This window comes from Salarias fasciatus, chromosome 18 (assembly GCF_902148845.1).
Source record: "Salarias fasciatus chromosome 18, fSalaFa1.1, whole genome shotgun sequence".
Lineage (NCBI taxonomy): Eukaryota > Metazoa > Chordata > Actinopteri > Blenniiformes > Blenniidae > Salarias > Salarias fasciatus.
The window spans coordinates 30749902-30758675 of NC_043762.1; the positions used below are offsets into that span (position 1 = coordinate 30749902).

The 8774-nt window shown below is 40.7% G+C and overlaps 1 long non-coding RNA gene across 1 annotated transcript; it reads right to left on the reverse strand.

Annotated features, from left to right (window-relative positions):
• Positions 1–2894: 2894 nt before the first annotated feature.
• Positions 2895–5558, reverse strand: LOC115405590 (uncharacterized). Its single transcript, XR_003933442.1, has 2 exons — positions 5422–5558; positions 2895–3801 (listed from the first exon to the last, which is right to left on the reverse strand). It is a non-coding gene; the product is annotated as an uncharacterized LOC115405590 (long non-coding RNA).
• Between the last annotated feature and the right edge of the window lie 3216 nt (positions 5559–8774).

Here is an 8774-nt window from a genome sequence, read left to right on the forward strand (position 1 = left end):
CTGTGCACTGAACTCTGCTGAGAGCATATGTGCATCGAAGAGATGGGAGTGAAAAAAAGGAAAACATCAGAGATGAGTCCAGCTGTCATTACATAAGGCCACTACTCTCTTGTCCTGCTGACATCCACGTATGATAATCCACATGTTAACCTGCAGCCATCGCTCTGCTCTCCCTCCGCCGCCACCACTATCTCTCACTCTAATGTGCACATTCATTTTATTGCCACCACTCAATTATTCAGTGCTGTCAGTCCGATCGATATGTGAACGTGTGCACCCGCATATATGGTTGCGTGTGTGTGTGTGTGTGTGTGTCTTTATGCAGAAATTGAATGGCAAGGGCATGCTGAGGTTGCATTTCCATTCTTGGCTCTGAATTTGCAGAGAATTTGCAGGTGTGTCCCACCTTCACACTGGTTTTGTACCTCACTTATCAAGAAACAAGGCCTGGACAGTGTCTGCCCATCACACCCAAACCCTGTTCTCTGTGAAAGCAACACTCTCTTCTCAGTGTGAACATGTATCTATGCTGCATTTCAGACTCTCAGCACACGGCTGCTAATACAAAAAAGCACAATCGATCCATGTGAAAGTTATTCAGTTCCTTGCTACTGAAAAGCCTGGTCACACAACAGGGAGCACGTCGCGTCACGTTTTCACATACATGCTACATTACATGTCTCTCCTGAACGACACTTTGTCAAATTGTCCTGTTTAATCTCCAAACTGTTGTGTTGGGTAAATCGATACTTCAGCTTCATATGGAGCATGAGTAAGATCCTACGCTGAACAAAGAAGCAGAATGCACAAGCTGAGATGTTTTCATCAAATGCTTTCTCAATTCTTAGACCCTCTTGCTATCTGTGGGCCAAATGCTCTGTCTTCAAATGTTCATGAGGCGTCTACACCTCTGCTTGAACCAATCACATGACAGGAACCCATAATCAAACCAGACAGGACAGACCAGAGAGCCGTCTGTCAGGCTCTTTGTTTCTGGAGGAAGTGTGACCTGACGCCTCCTTTACAAACACTACTTAGGTTCACAACGAAGCTTGAAAGATGCTACAGCACTTTGTTCACAAACGTGATTCATAAGATAAACTTGTCAGCAGAATGTGACTTTGATCCTTGAGCATGGACATTATCAAGACGAAGGAACCTGATGGAGCAGAGAACTGAAACCTTAAATGTGGTCACATATCAGACTGATAGACCCTCCTAATCTTAACACCAAGCCTACAGCATTCTACATGTGTTCCTTTTACGGCCAACACTGATTTAATGGCATTCTGTTCATCTGACATACTCTCATCTTCAGATGATACAGACCAGTGGAAGGCACTGACTGATGACTGATGTGTACAGGCTGGGGATCGATCAGTCTGCTTGATGAGGAAACTTAGAAATATCACGATAACAGTTGTGTGTAATGTTGCAGATACAGGGAAGTCTGGGCATCCCTGCTGGGACTGCTGCCCCCGCGACCCGATCCCGGATAAGCGGTAGAAAATGGATGGATGGATGGATGGTTGCAGATACACTATGATATATCACGATAGAGAATAGAACCAGCCACTGTCAGAAGCCGTTCTGTGTCTCTGTGCTGTCATCCATCCACTCCTGTCTGATTTCACCTGTCTCTGCCTCAGTGTCTTCGGAACACGTGTTGACCCTCGAGTTCTCTTATGTCTTCCGTGTTTGGATTTTTGGAATTGTGATCTTTTAGATTGAACTTTTCTTCAGGATTCTCCCTTTGGACACCTCTCACTTTCTTTTCCTGAAGATAAGCAGTTTTAAGCAGTCAACCGAGTCCGAATCAGGAGGAAACTTTCGATCCCAAGCAAGTCTATAATCACGTGATCGGATCGGGACATCCCTACTTCTCTATCTCTTTATCTACTGCAAAGGTGGAAACAGAAGTTTGGGTTCGATGTGGGTTCAAACCTCAAGTTTGCCGGGAAATAAGAGATGGAGAACGCAAGTTGACCATGAGTTATTTTCCACACAGGTTCTGCGGTGGCCTTGTTGTTAAGCCAGCTGACCTTCCGATCCAAAGATGGGGTTCAATCGAACATCAAAACCAATTTTTTGTTTCCACCAGTGTGAACAAACAAAAGACTATTGTGGATCGACCTGGGATTAAAATTTACTCATGAACAGAATATCCAGAATGAACCCTCTTTACTAAAGGGCAATAACTACACTGTAAATTGTAATAAGTTCACTTTAATTAAAAAAAAGTTAGGAGACCGATTGCCTCAAAATTCCCATGTGAAGTAGATCATTAATTTTAAGTAGTTAAAGCTGACAATTACAGTGTTGAGATTGTTCAGATAATGGCAGTAAGTTTAAGTTAAGTTAACTCACTATCATTAGTGAGGTTAACTATAAAATATAAGTTCAGACAACTCCTGCAATGGCAGAAACCTGAGTAAAGTTAACTCAAAATCATTAGTGAGGTGGACTGTAAAATATCAGTTTTGGCTACTTAAACTTTTAAGTTATGGTAATTAGGCAGTACTCATAAGAATAAGTTAACCTTACAAAGTTAAAGCATTCACATTACTTGCAAAATATGAGGAAACCGATTGCCTTGATAGGTTCAAGTAAGCTGAACTTAAAGTGATAAACTAATTAAACAAAGAAGGACAACAGTTTGAATGGAAAACAAAGTTTAATAATTGAACTTTTTTCTTCCAAAACACATGAAAAACAGGGTCCAGACAGAACACTATTGCTGTCAAAAAGTCATGAAACCATGTAAAATTATGAAAAATGTTTCAAAAGACTAACTTTTCCAGAAAAAAAATGATGTGTGACTTTTTTCTTGGGCAGTCTTCAATCTAGCATTGAGTCCTTAAAAGCCTTTAATCTAGCATTGAGTCCTTAAAAGCCTTTAATCTAGCATTGAGTCCTTAAAAGAGCCCTAAATCAGTCACACTTTGAGAATCCCTGAAAAAACATCTCTGTTGACTATGGTATGAACAATACACAAACTCAGAGGTCAATTTAAGAGCCAAACATTCATCCTAACATCAATAAAGTGAATAGCAAATATTGCTCAACTCTGTTTACAATCCAGTTAAATGACAGCAAAATAAAATCACAATTTCAACTGAATGCGCAACTGTGATTCTTATGTTTGAGACAGCCCCCACTCAAAACGGCTTAGCTTTCTGATTTAAATTAGTGGATGAATAAGTCAACGTCAGATAATAAGTCAGAGACAAGTGGCTAAAGAACCTGGTGCTGGTATTCAATCTAACAACTGTATGAGCAACAACACAAAAGGAAAAACAAAACCTCAACGGTAAGTAGTGTTTGTGTTTCTCCTTGAGAACATGAAAACATTCAGTAGTCTGACAGGGCAATGAGGCTCCCTCCCACAAAAACTGATCGAACGGGAAAGTAATGTCACTTTTCCAGTAAAGGTATCAATGTTGCCCAGTCACCTCACATTAACACTGTGATAACATTCACTCATGGCATCAGAAGATTTTTGAGGGACTGTATTTTTGGTTTCAGCTATTTCTATCCAAGTGAGAGAAAAAGCCTTTGAATGAAGTCAAAGGTGTTCTTCAGTTGTTGTGGGTACTCCAAATTCAAGGCATATGTAAGTCCAAAGAGCAAACACATGGCATGTGGAATATTTTCAAGGTCATCCATCACAATTATTCCTTCCAATATGATGGCGGTACCTGAAGACTGAAGGTGCAGCGAGTCAAGGCAGATCTGCTCACCCTCAGGAGTTATGGTCAGGATTCCACTGGGGTTGTGAGACACAGCTGGGTCATCGCAGTCCTAACACCAATAGGAGCAATACAGCCACAATTACAGATCAGACATCACTTGAATTTCAATGGCAGAAAACACAAGATAACCACTAAAAGTGCGCTATATTTTGATATCAGATATTCAAGTAAATACTACATATGCATAAATAATGAAATTGTTTAGGAGGAAAGGTTATAAGTGCATCAAGTAGGAAGTACAGTAACACTGATTCAGACTGCATGGAGGAAAACTAACTTAAACTAAAGCTATCAAAGTAATAAGGAGCAGCATTAAAGGTACAATGGACGGTTTTCTCGAAAAAGTCGAAGTTAAGCGTCTGTTACTCACTTTTTTAAAAAAAACGTGCATGCGCCAGACCATCCTACCTGCTCTACTGCTCCTACACTCTAACAAGTAACTCAGAGAAGCTTCTAACACCACTTGATTTAATACATGGATCCAAGTAAAAAAATTGTAATTAGTTGATTTTGATAAACTTTCTAAGTTCCAAACCAATTTTTTTCAAGTTATGAAAAAGTTGTTATGTTCTTAATTACATCAACTTAATTTTGCTTGCAATTTGAACTCAAAATTCATTGTTGATGGGTTTAAAACAAAATTCAAGTTGTTATAACTTAACAAACTTGGCTTGATGATTTGATTTTGTCAACGTTGACTTCACAATTTTAAGTTCCCTCTCGCCTCACACCATGCCTGGACCAGTTGGACAGCGGGTTAGCAGGATGAAAAACCACGATACAAGCAACATTTCATGGTGACTAAAATTCATTTTTAGTAGGGTCAGGACACCACGTTGGCATGGTTAGTGTTGGTCACAGCATAAAGGAAACAGGCTCTTTGAAGAATTTAACAATGATGATGGTAGTGCCACAATGCATCATGGGAGTTTGGGATGAGATATTCAAGATTTAAACATTGATTTCATGATTTATTTCGATGTTCTGATGTTAATAGTGTTATTGGTAGTTGTGTTTGCTTGTGTTCTTGTTCAGTTAATCTAAATAGTTTAGTTACTTTTTGTGTCAAACCTGGAATGAGAAGTACTGAGCATTTAATCTGCTCCTGCTACTACTCTAAACCTTATAGAGTTCAACAGAACAGTTCCCATATGCCTCTGGGGTTATTAAAGGCCTGATACTGCCTGTGCAGAATCAGTCCACAGTGCCTGTGACAGCATCGTATTCCCAAATACTCACAATATTAAGGTTCAACAGAAACTGGCCATTTTAACAACTTAAAAGTAGGCAGCCAATTTATTTGAGTAATCAACATAAAAATCTTGTATTTATTAAGTAAGCAGTACTTAAAATGATCTTTGACTGGTGACAAAAAATGAATTCACTCAAAGTAATGTAGTTTGTTGATTCAATGTCATTTCTGAGGTTGCCATAACTTAAAAAGACTAATGCTAACTGTTGCGTTGATTTTTTTTGTTGAGTCTAGACATTTGTTTTTAGAGTGTATGAGCGTGCTTGACGGCGTTACGCAAGCACTTCTACAGCGTGATTGACATGTTGGAGGACCAATAGTTGAGACTTGCATCACGCCATTCATTGGCTAAAACATCGTCCAATATACCTTTAAATAAAAGTGGACATCCTGTGGTGTGGAATAAAAACAACTTACAATGCATGTCTTGAAGAACTCTGTGTTCTCATCTCCAAGGATGACAGGAAGGCCACGGAGGACTGCCGTTCGCTTTGCAGTGACATCTGTACTCTGAAAAATCACATCAAACACACATAACTTCTGTGATGAAAGACAATTAATTAGTAGCTCTGCATACAGGATAGAGTTGCATTGTTTTTCCCCTACATTATAAAAGTAATTAAAGGATAATTTTGGTTTAAACAGTTTTCACGTTGTTTACAGAACGAAGTACCCAATATCCTCACCCAGAAGGGGTTTCTGATCCGAACAGTGCTTCGGGAGAAATTTAGATCCATAGTCGAGCTGCAGACCTCCATATACTGTTAGCCAATGGGGCATGTGTGGCGCTGGCTCCCAAAACGGCTTTAATCGTCCAAAAACTCATTAGTTTCACCAATATTTCCTCATGGTCCGCTCACGCCACTCTTCCACGACAGCCCAGTGTTGCAAAATACATGCTATTGGTTTTACAGATCTCTGAAGTGAATACAGTGATCAGGAAGTAAAATGAAGTACATTCACCAAGAGACACAGTAGGTGGCGCTGTGCACCTAAGTTGTTGGTCACCACCTGCTCCAAAGAAGAAGAAGAAGATGTTTGCAGTTCAGAGATCAGCAGAGTTGCTTTTTCAACCGTTAATACTAGGGATGTGCGATACCACTTTTTTTCAGACCGATACCGAGTACGAGTACTTCATCTTCAGTACTCACCGATACCGATACTTGCATACCGATACTTTATATACATAAAATTTAAAATAATGCAATGACAGATTATTTTTGAAAATGAATTTTATTTCTAATTAAAGGCAGCCCAGCCACTACCAAAATAATAGTCTGAAAAATAAAACAAACAACTCTGAGTTTACACTTATTTAAATGAAATTAAGTGCAAGATAAAACAATTTCTCTGAATTTTAAGTTTTTTTAAAAATGAACTGACTTACAAGACGTAAACAAACAACTCTAAGTTATACACTTTTTAAAATGAATTTATTTTAACGGTTTTTAAAAGAAATTAAGTGCAAGATAAAACCGTTTTCCACTTTACACAAACTCCGGTTTTTAAATGTACTCATTTTAATGATTTTTTTTAATGAACTAAAGTCAAAGACAGAACAACCCCTGAGTTTAAAGAGTTGCTGGTGTTCTCTGTGCTGCTCTGGGATCGCTGCTCTTCAGTTTCTCGGTCTTCTGCAGAGTTTGCCGTCGAGTTGCTGCCGGAGTTTTCTTTTTTCCAGCACAACAGCGTCAGACTCTCGTCCACAAGCTTCACCCTGAGGTGTTTCAACAAATTACTAGTGGTAAATGAACAACATTGCGCACCTCCTTTAGCAATTTTAGCATTGCAGAGTTAGCATTCTGCAAAGCTCGGCTCGTTTTCACTTATATAACAGAATTTCCACACCGGCGGTTCTGGTGAGCTGAGCAGCCGTTCTGGATTCATCCTGTTGTCTCTGCTCTGGATGAGACTCATGGAGAGTCAACCCGCTGCAGTGTAGCCCTGCGCCTGTCAGCTCCAGAGAGAAGCTTCTTCCTCTTTCATGTTTGTCTGCAGCTTGCATCCCATTTGGTTGCACTACCGCCAACTGCTGGTGAGGAACGCTTACTACGCCTGGGGTTTTCTTGCCGTGAGTATCGGCGGCTGGTATCGGTAGCCTTCACGAGTACCCGATACTTTGAAATAAGACCAGTATCGGCCTGATACCGATACCTGGTATCGGTACTCGCACATCCCTATTTAATACGCTTGCTGTGTTTTGTAAAACCCAAGTTATCTCTAAATGTACACTTTCCTTACGCGGTTTTGCACTGCTGGACGTTATGTGAAGGGCTGGTTAACATTAGCTTTCATCTGCGTTAACGCAACGTCTGCAAATTAACGTTACCGCAATACTGACTCGCAGCAACAACAACAACAAAAAATAAATAAACGTATTAATTTCAAAAAGAGAGACGTAGACATGACTGAATCAAAAACAAAGTTCCCCTCCAAACTTAGACTAACAAATAACTCATACGACAAAAATACCGACTATATCTTTGCTACATATAAAGTCAGTTAAAGGTGCATTAAGGAGTTTTACAACCTTAAAAATACTTATTTTCCACCATAAATATGTTACACATTTTTAATGATGTGTACAATGTGCCCTGACATATTCATTACCAGAACCTCTAACAGGCTAAACTGTCACTTGAAAGTCACAGTGCCGGTCCGGCACCAGCGATTTTTTGGGGAGAATTTGAAAGGAATGACGTAATGCACGCTCCGGCTGGTTAAGTTTCGTTTTGTCCGCCATTACTCCGCCAGATCCTTAGTGAGCAACAACTGAGCAGGATCTTCCAGAAAGTCAGAACAGACTGGCTTCTAGCACTGCCACAGCTCCACACAGACTCCACCAGGGAGAAGACACTTAAATCTTATTTGAGCGCTACTAAACGAGCGAAGACGGAGTTCCCCTCTTCCGTGCACGCGAGACACAGGGACGAGTTTTTCACTAAGCTGCATTACGCCCAAGGCCTGCAGGGGGCGCTGTTTCGCGTAAAACGTGCAAACTCCTTAAGGCACCTTTAAACTTACCGCAAAACAGTGCAGCAACCGTCTCTCATGTCACTTTCTACTTCTTTTCGCCTTCTTCAAAGCATGACAGAAAACAGTGCAGCGGCAGGAACTGTCTCTCGTGTCTCTTTCCGGCTTCCGCATTCAAAGCACGGTGTCAATGCTAACTGTGCATGTCAGTTCGACGAAAGATGCCAAATGCAGCCGAAAGCGACCGAGCTCTGCCGACGCTTCTTACTCACCTACACTTCAAAGTAAGGGTAACTCAGAGTTGACAAGTTTGTTTACTTGCCTCAGTAGAAAGTTGTCTTGACTAAGTTTAAGTGAGTAGACTCAACAGAGTAAGCTGGCATGAGTTAAAGGTGCTGTAGGCAGGATTCAGCATCTCCGCCATCTTGCTTAGGTTTACCTAAGCAAGATGGCGATTTGACCCATCTAAGATGGCCATTTGAAACCCAGCACAGCCAATCCTGTCCTGTTTTCTCTGACATCACGCCCTTACGCAAGTTAAGCCCCTCCCACAAGAACGTGTGACGAACGCCCCTCAACCAATCACGGTTAGAGCCTCAGGGGCTCTTCTGATTGGTCAAAGATACCTGGAGCTGTCGAGATTCCTTTTCAGCTCAGAACAGAGACAGATGGAAACGCTGCGCCCTCGCGGTAGAGCAGTTATGCTACACTCCTAAAGGATTATCAATGGATACTCTAACATTTAATCCAAAGAAAACACAGAAAAATTAGCATTGACTAGCAAAATCCTGCCTACA